The sequence below is a fragment of the Dermacentor albipictus genome, unplaced genomic scaffold (genome assembly GCF_038994185.2).
Source record: "Dermacentor albipictus isolate Rhodes 1998 colony unplaced genomic scaffold, USDA_Dalb.pri_finalv2 scaffold_13, whole genome shotgun sequence".
Classification (NCBI taxonomy): domain Eukaryota; kingdom Metazoa; phylum Arthropoda; class Arachnida; order Ixodida; family Ixodidae; genus Dermacentor; species Dermacentor albipictus.
This window is the reverse complement of record NW_027225567.1, coordinates 10,718,101-10,731,094: the sequence shown is the minus strand read 5'-3', so window position 1 is coordinate 10,731,094 and position 12,994 is coordinate 10,718,101. Positions and strand designations below refer to the sequence as shown.

The 12,994-nt window shown below is 44.2% G+C and overlaps 1 protein-coding gene across 3 annotated transcripts in view; it reads left to right on the top strand.

The window, feature by feature from the left end:
• Window positions 1-3,476: 3,476 nt before the first annotated feature.
• The window catches only part of LOC135915697 (organic cation transporter protein-like), a 268,323-nt gene continuing 258,805 nt past the window's right edge, over window positions 3,477-12,994 (top strand). The window contains exon 1 of one of the 3 annotated variants that reach the window (XM_065448831.1): window positions 3,477-3,529. The gene's annotated coding sequence lies outside the window, so the exon portion shown is untranslated. Of the gene's footprint in view, window positions 3,530-4,678; window positions 4,700-12,994 lie in introns of those variants that run through there. The other 2 variants (XM_065448830.1, XM_070528580.1) reach the window with 2 other exon arrangements.

Below are 12,994 nucleotides of genomic sequence, written 5' to 3'. Positions count from 1 at the left end.
ATTCCCGCCTTTCCCTGAGCCGGTTCGCCTCCTGGAGCGAGAGCGCCCCCTCGATTGTGAGCGGGATTGCAGGTTGGAGCCACCATATGCTGCCGCAGGTGTCGCTGAGCTCTGTGCGTAGGAGATACTGATGTCATCGCCGCTGGCCATCTGTGCTTTTCGCAACATTTGTCGTCACCTTCGACGCCGACGCCTAACAATGTATGGGATCTGGTAGCGTTATTTGCATGTCCTATCCCCGGTGATATGGGGGCCGCCGCGTGCTTCACATTTGGGTGTGCTTTGGTGTTCCTCCCCTTGTGACTCTGATGACTTCATTTTCCCACAGCCGTGGCACTTCTTCTTTTCCTCTTCGCTACTGGGGCACACGTCGGCACGGTGACCCACGTGGCCACATGTGTAGCATACATCCATCTGCCGTTTGTAAAGAAAGCATGGAACGAGGGCGGCTCCACACATGACCGTGTTGGGCACTCGCATGCCGTTGAACAGTATAACAACTACTTGTGTGTTCTTAATTCTTCTGACTTCCAATGCCGTAGTGTTTCTTGGGTTCAGAATCATCCTCCTAAGGGCTCTTTCGTCAAATGAAGGGTCGATGTTTCTTATTACACCTTTGCACGTGTCATCAGGGGCAGAAATGTAGGCTGGCACCTCAAAGGCGCCGAGCTTAGTATGTATCTTGCTGATTCTAGCATACACCCTCGCGTTTTGATCGTGAGGGCTAGAGATAACCAAAATGTTCTGCATCTTGTTTGGGCACACGGTGTCATCGGCAGTCTGCTGTTCCGTCAAGGCCGCCGCCATGGCCAGGGCTTGGGTGAGGAGCATAATATCCGTTTTGGAAACGTCGAGGCCTCCTGGGGGCGCATGATGATCTTGATTTGGTCCTTGGGTAATTTCGGTAGCCTCGAGGCTGCCGTTACCTGCTTCATGAACCTTTTGGCCGGCGAGCTTGCCGTGCGGCTGCCAGCCGGCATATTCTTGGTGACACGTTGCCCGCCATATGACGGCGTACTCGTTGGTTGTTTTCGTTTGCTGCCGAGGGTGGTCGTTGTCCATCCCGCTTCCCGCTTCCATCCATCCCGTTTGAGAAAGCAGATTTATTTTTCCTTAGTTCACTCCTATTTTATGTACTGTCAGCTAGATTGGGGAACATGTAACAAATCGGATTCAGACCGCCTTTTTTCGCTTCAGTTCAGGGCGTTGAAGGCGGTATTCCGTTCCACTCGTATTACCAAAGAATCCCTGTACGACACAGTTAAGGTACTGCCATACTATCAACTTTACAGTTTCTCATTGGCTGTACTTATTTTTCATAACATTAAGCATGATTTTACATCCTTCTGCACAAAGTACTTAAACAGGAACCTTACCCATAACTTGCGCACTGTATATATGGTTTGGTCGAAGTCGCGCACAAATTATGGTACTCAGATCATAGACAATCAAATAGTTACACTCTGTAACACTTATCCTTTAATGGTCAACTGCATAAATGATTGCAAAACCCTTTCTCAATTTAAGAAAAAAATGAAAATGATGCTTTCTTCTCCTGCCTCCTTTGCTTAGAATTGTACCTTTCTTTTATCTTGAGCAAGTGCAATCTGAATGCTATCTACATCATTGTTTCCGTGAATTAGATTGATGTAATCATTGTATAATATCAAATAATAGGATAATTTGTCATATGTGACGCAGCATTGTATTCCTGAATTTCCACTGATTTCATTGATCTCACAATGTAGTGCAGTATTTTGTCATGCCGACCTGCTGTCATAATGTGTGATCCCGAGGTGAAGGCCCTGTCAGGAGGCATTATTGCCTCCTTTTGCCGCGCCTCGTGGACATCCTGTACCACCTATGTATGTCCAAATAAACTGTTCGAAGCTGTGCAAGGACCTGCCAAGCCTGTCAAGCCGTAAAACCGATCCGCCATGCGCGTTCAGCAGTGCAGTAGTTTCGACCACCCGAGAGCCATTTTGATCACGTGCATTTAGACTTGCTGGGGCCTCTTCCACCCTGCCAAGGTTTCAGGTACGTCCTCACATGTGTCGACTGGTACTCAAGATGGCCTGAGGCGATACCTCTACAAGACATCACGGCCGAAACAGTGGCGGAAGAATTTCTTGCTGGGTGTTGCGGTATGGTTGCCCTTTCCGCGTAACTACTGATCGAGGCTGGCAACTGCAAATCTCGCTTTTTCCTGCGCTGGCGAGACTGCTCGGCACGTGCCTTCATAGCACCACGGCTCACATAGCAACGGCATGGTACAACTGAAGGCGTCATTGACCGCTATGCTCGACACACACCCCTGGTTGGAAAGGCTACGCCTAGTACTAATGAGACTACAAATAACAATCAAGGCTGATCTCAAAGTCAGCGCAGCCGAGATGCTCCATGGGTCAGCAATCCGCGTTCCAGGCGTGTTTTTCGGCACACAGCGAGCGACTCCACCAGCGGCAGCGCTGCACTTAGAGAAGCTACATTATTGCTCGACCAGCTTCGATCTACGCCCCCACAGATCGCCCGCGTGCAGCCTGTGTTTATTTTCCCGGCAATGGATACAACTACACACGCCTTTCTGCGACGCGACTCTTTCAAGCCGTGATAGACTCCTTTCTATGAACGCCCGCTTCGTGTGGTTTCGCGTTCAGAGAAAACCTTGAATATTGACGTTTGTGGCAAAGAGACATTGTCGTGCGACCGCGTGAGACCAGCATATCTTGAACATTACCTGTTCATTCTATCTGCCATTCCCACGTAAGCCTCCGTCATTCTAAGGGGGGCGCCCTTGTAACGACAATCCGTCACTTCGGTGTGCCTCGCCGTGGGGGCATTGCCCCCTGGTCGAACCGAAGTGGCTTCCCGACTGGGCGCCTCCACTGCCACTCGGAAAACCCGCTTTTACTTTTGGATAAAGGCAGTCGACTTTCCGTTCGCAAGCTTTCAAAATGTGCATTCCTTGCCTCCGCTAAACCGAGCTCCCAATGCTTCTAAAGCTTCACTTGCGTACCGAATTTTAATAGGTGGCTTAGGTCAGAGGTGTATACGGATAAGATGCCCATTGCACTCACCCGCTCTCATAAAAATGTATCTCTGCACATTTGCGGTGCGCACAAAAAAGGACAACATATACAGCCTAGCGCTTTCAAAGAGCACGGCTGAGCCACCTTCACGATTAGCACTTTGAACTTCGCAATGAGCGTCCACGCCACCGGGCGTTGCCCCAGTAACAGCCCCACTCTCTGATGGCGAGTGGACATCTGTAGCCTAGAGCGACCTACACTGCAAGTAATTACTTCCAGGGTCTCCTGCTTATCGGTAACTGAGGTCCATAGGCGCCATTGACGTCGTCAGCTATTGCAGGAAAAAACTCGGAATACCACTATCACTTTTTTATAGCGGCAATCTATTAGTCAGTCCTGTTATCTTGCCAGGTCAAATTGCCGAGATATCTTGTGCATTTTCCTGTCCGTCCGTGCTACAGACGCTGACTGCTACGCACTTCGTCTGGGGCCAGCTAACGGTGAGTTTCCGGAAAACTCCATGACAATTTTATTCCCATCATCGCTGAGCGTGGATGGTATTCACACACAATCACTAGAAGTTAGGGCTGCAGTCATTCCTTATTGTAGTGGTATATACATCATTTTTCAGTACAGTTAACGCGACTGTCGTGACTATTCCATGAAAGAGATATCGACAAATAGTGATCAGCGAAGGTTATTGCTCTTCACTAGCTTTTGATCATGCGAGTTTGGACTAGCAGCTTACGATAACTAAGGTCAGCTTGTGATATTCGAAGTGGAAGAAAGAATTAAAATTAAAATTTAATTATTCATTGAAATAAGGAATAACTTAGATGGTTATCTGCATTCATTGCCGACTAATTAATTTCAGAAAGAACTGCCTAACCATGTCAGTTGACCATTTTGTGCTCATAAGTTATATAACCCACCTCTGCTATGTCTCTAAAATGAGATAGCAGTATTTGTAAATAAATAAATAAATAAATAAATAAATAAATAAATAAATAAATAAATAAATAAATAAATAACATGTGCTGCTTTGCGTGCCCTAAGAACAAGTTGATTATGAGGCACGCCGTAGTCAGGGACTCAGAAATAATTTTCACCACGTGGTGTTCTTCAGCGTGCACCCAAGACATGGTAAACGGGCCCTTTTGCAGTTCATTCCACATAGAAATATGGCCAACTTTTGATCCCGGGGTCCTCGGGCTTAGTAAGAAGAAGGAATAACTATTTATCGCTAAGCGACGCTGCAGAAGAAAGTTGCCTTGTAGTAGTGTTGCGAAGTTGTGTCTCCCGTCACGTCATCGCCTCTAAATTAACCCAACACAAAATAGTTCTCCGGAACAAACATTTCGCTGCCTTTTAGAAGTGTTTTACAAAACTTGTTCCCGTGGCGAGGCTTACCGTGACGAATTACTAGAGCGGACATCAGGCTAAGTCAATACACTTCTCGTAATTGAAACCTCGCATCAAGACAAATGAGTGAGGGACAGGTTCCTATGTGCTTAGGCAAAGCACATAGGAACCTGCGTTAAGCACATAGGGACCTGTCCTTCACGCTCTTGTGAACCACGTTTTTCAGATGTGCGGATTCTTGCCCGAAGTACTCATACTAGAACAAGGGAACTGGTGGAAGGCTATCACACAGGCAAGAAAGGCAGCTTGTGAGTTAGCGAAACTTCGTTATTATATAAGGCCGAGAAGAGGTTTCTTGAGCGTTGTCTTCCATGCATGTTTGATTAGATGCGTGAATGAAAGTTTGCTGTCTGCGCATGTTTTGACCGACGGTATGTATGTGCCAGTGTTTTGTGGATAAAGCAGTTGAAAGTGGCGCCCGGTCCCGTTATTTTCGCTTGTGTGTGTCCGTTTGTTTGGCGTCTTTATATTTTATGATGATCAAATGTATCCCTCGCAGTGAGCTTGAGGCACTGTCAGAGCAATGCAAAATTTAATTATGAAACAGTCTCAGCATCTGAACGGGAACCTAATTACCCTTCACGACGATTAAAGCACCATCTGTGGCCACTGCCGCTGTTCCCAATCAAACTGGCCAAATTACAAACCTTCTGACGCTTCGCAAGGGTAAGCTACAGAAGCACTACACTTCATGCTTACATAGACTTGCTAAGGGCGGTTGGGCACTGACTCCACTATAAGATATTAGTTACCCTTTGTGCCATGAAATGCCATATACAGGACCTCAAGTCTTTGTTCTGTAAAGCGCAACATTTTTTTTCGAAAGTCTTTGTCGTAGTATCATGTGCGATCTTCTGTATACAAAAAAAAAACAGGTACATAATGCAGTTGTAATTCTCGCGTACTTTTTTTGACTATATATACACGAACTTTCACTACATGATTTGTTTCTGATTAGGAGATCCATTAAGAATGGTCAGAAAGAGAAACTGGAAGAGAAGGCACTAACGTGGCTGAAAGGCTTGTTACTGTTACGCCCACTTCAACTGTTTTGACAGGCATTGCCTTTATGCTGCGAGACACTAAATGTATTTCATGGGTGGACCCATGTACCCGTTCATGTTCACGTTAAATAACCCAACACACTCAGTACAGATACAGCCTCGAGGGTGAATGGGATGTCGAAACACCCTTTTTGCACCCCTACTTTCTCTGAAAAATTTGAAACTTGGTGCATTCTTTAGCAGAACACCTTAACTACACCATTTCATTTATTTTAGGGTGCTAAGAGGGTGCTGAGTGCGAACTATATGCCTTGGGGAATGGAAGGGTGCTCACGCACTTGAACATTTCAAACAACAAAAAAGCCAGAAGTGCCTATTTTTCAGCGGTTTGTGCGAAAACATTGCTCGAGCACGTCATATGGTCACAGTAGGCTTTGGATGTCAACCTGCTACTTCACGTGCATGGTGTCCCCTGTGGTGATATGGAAAGACATCGATCTTTCATTTATTTCCTCCCCACCTTTCACTTTGTAGCACTTGCTTCGTTTAAGTTGTTTAAGGTCGGTGTTGCTTAATAGATCAGCTGCCAGTGATCAGCGAACTACAGCGCGTCAGCTAATCGTAGTTCCTCAGGCACATGATGTTGTAGTGTATTAGTGGAGCCGGCTCAGTATTGTGGGCAGTAGGTCTCAGGCTATTTCATGCAATATCGGTTGGAATAAACGTTCGCAGGTGCATACGCATCAATCTGTTGGCGATAAGAACAGAGAATTTATAGTGCAGGTGGCGCGCTCCCATCCTGAATCGTAAATATACACAAGTGCTTTGTCCGCTTCTCTGCTTCCTGCCTTTCACGTATTATTGCTAGCTTCGGTTGAATTGTTTCACCTTGGTGCTGATTTACAGAAAAATTGAGGCATTGAAGAGCGTGGCATCAGTGTATCAATGCTACTAGAGGCGCTACAGTGCCCTTAAGGTGCTCTATTATTCTACGTGGTTGAGTCGGTGGAGTGTTGCACTGCTCACAGCTGCGTCTGCCAGCACTGAATCGCGTATTTTCAACATCCATTCGAAGATCGCACTGTGGATCGATGCAGCAATATAATCGCTCTGTCCCCATTGAACGCTCTGTCCCCTTGGCCGCCCTTTCTCTCCTTTTGCCACGTTGTATTCAAGCGTCGGCAGGATTGCTTGAACTGTATGTTTGTATGAATGTTCTTGTATGTTCCCACGCTGCTGAGTTCTCATAAAAGATCTCAGTATATATCTAAAAATAAATAAATAAATAAATAAAAGGAGGTGGCCTTGGAAATGTCCATCTCTTCGTCAGGCAGGTTGTGTCACGCCTGTTTTTCTTTCCACACGTTGGCCATCCAGTCTTGCCTGAAATGTTGCAGCATCCATTAGTTACGTATCTTGATGATGTAGTAGTGTTGTGACCTCTCAATAATGGTCCACAGTGTCCTTAGAGCTTTATAATGAAGGTGGCTGCTGTGGCATTCTGTAAAATTCTAAGGCATTCTAACAAATGACACATAAGACCAAACAGGGCAACATTTAACAACACACAAAGGCTCACATCCTCCTCCCCCCAAGAAAAACAGAAATGAAAAAAATGAAGAAAACGGCACAGCGCAATAACACAAGTTAACATACATTAGTGAGAAGCTGCTGTTTCACAGCCTTTTTTCAATTGAGTGAGATCACCTCATTTAGAAGGTCAAAGATTACAGGGTATTGGCTTATAATGTCTGGATTGATATAACCTAATTCTTGATCGGCATAGTTTGCAGGTGAACGTGGTTTATACACTGATTGTTTTCGGAGCGTATATGCGCATGCTTTAATAGGATATTTAGTATCAAACAATACTTTATTTGCTTCATGCTGACGGAAAATTTACAGCGTTAGTTGATATTGATAGTGTTGTTTTATTCGGAGCACTTTAAATTTTCTAAAGCACAGCTTAGTGCCTTTAGTGAGGCAAATATTTTCCATTGCTCTGGCTGCTCGTTTTTGCAGCGACTCAAGACAATTGAAGTTAGTTTGTGCTGTTGAAAACCATACTAAATAACAGTAAGCTAAACGTAAATGAGTAAGTGCATTGCAGATTTAACGTTTTATATTTATAAGCAGATAATATCTGAACCTGTTTAGAATTGCAACAGGTTGTCTTAAATTAGCATTGAGTGCCAGATTATTCTTATTGAAATTTATTTTTCGTCTCAATGTTGCGGCTGGAATCGGGAGATAGTAGCGTTTGCCACTTGAGGAGAGCCCGAGCCTCCCCGATCCACGGAGAACAACAAGGACATAAGGGCGAGTTCATTGAACGCAAGAAAGCCAGGAAAGGTTTTACACAATACAAGTCAAAACATACATGGACACTGCTGCAGATAACCTATTCGGAGCCACGTGCGCCTCACCGCGCATGCGTCGATGGTCCCTCTTTCCTTCCTTTTCTCTTCTATATATATTTCCGAGCTGGAACTAAAGCGTCGTCATTTTGCTCTGCGAATCGGTCTGGATTTCATCGCATAGCTGCCGGCCTTTGGCCGGTAGAACGTAACAGACACAAATATACGCATTACAATATAGAATACTGCAATATACACTGCATTATACATAGACAGTTTTCTTAATGCCTAAATTACCATAGCAACTCTTTTCAAAATAAGATTCCCTAATATCACGCAGACGGCACTGTTGAAATGTAATTTTTTTATTATTTCATTTAATAACACTGTAACAGTGAACCGTAGCATTTGACGCCAACAGTGTGTTCTACAGAATGGCATGAGCCGAGCTTGGTGAGTAGTAGGTCATGGAATAACGTAGGTTTCCATACCAAAATTATCCCAAAAGGCGCGATTGTTATTGTACAGTGATTGCTCATATCTTAGTGCCAGGTAATACTCGTAAAATTTGTGAATCGGTACAATGTAAAAACGTTTGAGCAATTCACCGGTGTGTGCATTCTATGCGATATGTTACATACCTAATCGCTTTCCTTTGATCTTTGTATATCTTAATAATATTCGTTGTCATTGTACTTCCCCATACCAAGAAACAATAATTGACATGCGACATAACAGCCTGTTATAGAGTATTATCTTAACAGAATCTGGAAGAAAGGAAGGCATTCTTGCAAGTATATCTACACATTTTGAAAGATTAGTAAATAAATTATTAACTTGAGGTTCCCACGACATGGTACGATTATAAAATACTCACAAAGTTTACTGTCTCTACAATTTCAATTGACGCGCGCCTATACGTAATCTGTTTTCTGGAGGAACAATCTGTGTCCGCGAGTGAACAAGTACAGCTTTTGTTTATGTTGCATTAATTAATGAATTTTGTACACTCCATGCGAGTAAACTCTCTAACTTAGTATTTATAAGTGTAGTTAAGGCATCCATATCTTTACCGGTAAAGAAAATGCTAGTGTCGTCTGCCTACATTGCGTATTTATGTTTATCACTGATTTTGACAATGTCATTTATACGTGGGTTAAAAAGCAACGACCCTAAATGCTACCTTGTGGGAACTCGGTTCTTTTTTATTTTCTTTCTTTCTTTATTTATTCATACTCTGAGCACATTCCAAGGCAGGAGTTGCGGTTACATTGCTGTCATGAACAAACTAAACATAATACTTGTTTATACAGTTCTATAGGGAGCAATCAGGATAGGAAGGCACAACATACAGACAAATACGAAAACAATAAATCACATGAGTTACAATTACAAGTTATATCGCTATAATTAAAAAAAAGAAAAACTGCTGCGGCAAACAGCTGCAACCGACGAACACCTAACAATAAAACGTATTATTTATTTGTTTCATTTTTATATAGTACCTACTGCACACCCTTCGATCCAACCAGAGGGGCAAAGAATACATACAAAGAATAGCGAACAAATCGGGAACAAAGAAGTACGAATGTATACAATTCTTAGTCACAGTGTGTCTGTAAACCGTCGTTCCAGTCCGCATTGTTTGGGGAAAAAGAAAACACAAACGTAATAGTTCGAGCATAATAGGGTGTTAGTGAGTCAAGATGATACTGTGTTGTGTGCCCTATTTTTGCAGGTGTTATATAAGTTGATTGTTTAATTTGTAAATCTCGGTGATATAACGACACGCCATCTTCTCGACAAAGTCTGCAATGCTGCGCTATAAACACGCGGACTACAGAAGTCGAAATGGGCAGGATGCGCGCAGGCTCACAACTGAAGTCTACTGGGTAAAAAAATGACATGTATATATATATACATATATATATATATATATATATATATATATATATATATATATATATATATATATATATATATAAAATTGGAGGCTTTTCAAGGTTCAGCCCAGTGGATGCGAAGCATCCACTGGGCTGAACCTTGAAAAGCCTCCAATTTTTGGAGGCTCCAAAGCCTCCAACGAAAAGTGTTAAGTGTTAAGCCCAGTGGATGCGAAGCATCCACTGGGCTTAACCTTAGCGTATCCTTAGCGTTTGGAGGCATCTTGACCGCATACACGCCCGGCGCAAAGACGCTGGCGCGGTTGCGGGCACAGATCACATGATGTGACGTCACGTGATGACGTCACACCGGCTGCAGATGGGGCCTCATATAGCGCCGCCGGACGTCGCCCGGCGGAGGCCTCCACGCTTCGGTTCGCGCCGTCGGCGGCGGCGGCGCCACTATCGCTGCATCACGTGATATGTGACGTCACGCCAGGGTCAATGGTGGCCACCGCCGGGAGGCGACCGACGGCGCGATATGAGGCCCCATCTGCAGCCTGTGTGACGTCATCACGTGACGTCATGTCACGTGACCCCACTTCAGTGTCAATGATGGCCACCGCCGGGCGTCGCGCGAAGGCCCGAAACCTACGTTAATATGCTTCGCATAATATATATATATATATATCCACACGCACTACATCTGCAGGCTTCGAGTGACGCCTGACACCGGCGAAAGATGCCGAGAACAAGGGGGGCGATACTAATCCAGGTACAACCAAATTAGGAAGGCCCACTGCGCTTGAACAAAGACATTCCCTCACCAGAACCGGAATTGGCCTCTCTGGTGCAGTATTCGGCCACAACCTCCCTAATAATCTCTTCAATTAACCAATGGCCCTCAGTCCCCAGCGCCTGCGAAGCACCTGACAAAGGCAGTGGTCAGACTTGCAATGCAGCAGAGGGTGTTAAGAGTCCCTGGGTCCGGACAGTCCGCCAATGGAAACTGACCCTTGCAACGTTTAACACCCGAAACCTCTCGAGTGAGGCTAACTTAGCAAGACCCTTCGAAGAACTATCAGACATTGTTTGGGATATTATCGGCCTTAGTCAGATTAGAAGAACTGATGAGGCTTACACATTGCTGAATAACGGCCATGTCCTCTGCTATAGGGGTCTCCTGGATAAGAAGCAATACCGGGTAGGATTCCTAATTCATAAGGACATAGCGGGCAACGTTGACGAATTCTACAGCATCATCTAGAAGGTAGCAGTAGTCGTAATCAAACTCAATAAGTGGTATAGATTAAAGGTAGTGCAAACCTACGCTCCAACGACCAGTCACGACGATGAGTAAGTAGATAAGTTTTATGAAGATGTTGAATTACCGATGAGAAAAGTGCTAACGCGGTATACTGTATTATTAGGTGACTTCAATGCGAAATTGGGGGAAAAGCATGCGGGTGAACAGGCAATTGGAAACTGCGGTGTCGATGCTAGAAGCGCTAGAGGATAGATGCTGTTAGAATTCGCAGAAAGGAATAAGCTGAGAATAATTAACACCTTTTTCAGGAAACGTAGCAACAGAAAATGGACCTGGAAAAGCCCTAATGGTGAAACAAGAAATGAAATTGATTTCCTACATTCAGCCGATTCCAGCATAGTGCAGGATGTAGATGTGTTAGGTAGGGTAAACTCTAGGTTAGTGAGGGCCAGGATTGACCTAAATTTGAACAGAGGAAGAGGAAAATTGGTCAAGAAAGAACAGGTCAACTTAGAGGCAGTAAGGTTAAAAGAAGACAAATTTAGGCTGCTACTCGAAAACAAATATGCAGCCTTAGACTAGAGAGATGATGATGATGACATAGAAGTAATGAATGAAACGGTAACGAGGCTGGCTTTAGAGGCAGCAATTGAACTGGGAAGCAAGGCACCAAGGCAACCAATAAAAACAGTAGGCAAGCTCTCCCAAGTAACAAAGGGCCTAATAAAGAAACAACAATAAATGAGAGTGTCCAACTCAAGAGGTAAGACCGAATTCGCGGAACTGTCAAAACTGATCAACAAAGGGAAAATAAGTGATATTAGAAATTATAACGTGAGAAAGACTGAAGAAGCCGCAAAAAATGGACGCAGACTGAAATGAGAGAGAAGGAAACTTGGCACAGGACAAACCAAGATGTATGCACTGAAAGATGAGCAGGCTAATATCATCAGCAATCTCGAAGGTATAATAAAAGCAGCGCAAGAATTCTATACTAACCTTTACAGCACCCAGAGGACGCAGGAGTACTCTATTCGAAACAACAATGAACAGTATAAAGAATCTTCTCCTATAACTAGAGACGAGGTCAGAAGAGCCTTGAAAGGCATGAAACGGGGAAAAGCGACAGATGATGGAATCACTGTCGATTTATTCAAAGATGGAGAAGACATAATGTTAATAAAACTGCTGGCTCTCTATACGAAGTGTCTATCGACTTAAAGGGTCCCAGAAAACTGGCAGAATGCAAACATTATACTAATCCACGAAAAGGGCGACGTTCGAGAACTGGAAAATTACAGGCCCATCAGCTTACTCCCAGTATTACATAAAATATTTACCAAAATATACTCCAATAGAATAAGGACAACATTGGACTTCAGTCAACCAAGGGAGCAGGCTGGCTTCAGGAAAGGATACTCTACAATAAATCACATCCACATCATTAATCAGGTTATCGAGAAATCCGCAGAGTAAAATAGGCCTCTCTATATGGCTTTCATAGGTTATAAAGAAGCGTTTGATTCACTAGAGATACCAGCAGTTATAGAGGCATTGCGTAATCAAGGAGTACCGACCATTTACGCAAATACCGTGGAAAATATCTACAGAGATTCGACAGCCACTTAATTCAGCCGGTGCTGAAATATGGCGCAGAGACTTGGAGACTGACAAAAAAGCTTGAGAACAAGTTAAGGACCACGCAAAGAGCGATGGAACGAAGAATGCTAGGCATAACTTTAAGAGACAGAAAAAGAGCGGTTTGGATCAGAGAGCAAAGGGGTATACACGATATTCTAATAGACATTAGGAGAAAGAAATGGCGCTGGGCAGGTCATTTAATGCGCAGATTAGATAACCGCTGGACCATTACGATGACAGAATGGGTGCCAAGAGAAGGGAAGCGCAGTAGAGGATGGCAGAAGACTAGATGGTGCGTCGAAATTGGAAAGTTTGTGGGTGTTAGTTGGATTCTGTTGGCGCAGGAGTGGTGTAATTAGAATCGCAGGGAGAAGCCTGCGTCCTGCAGTGG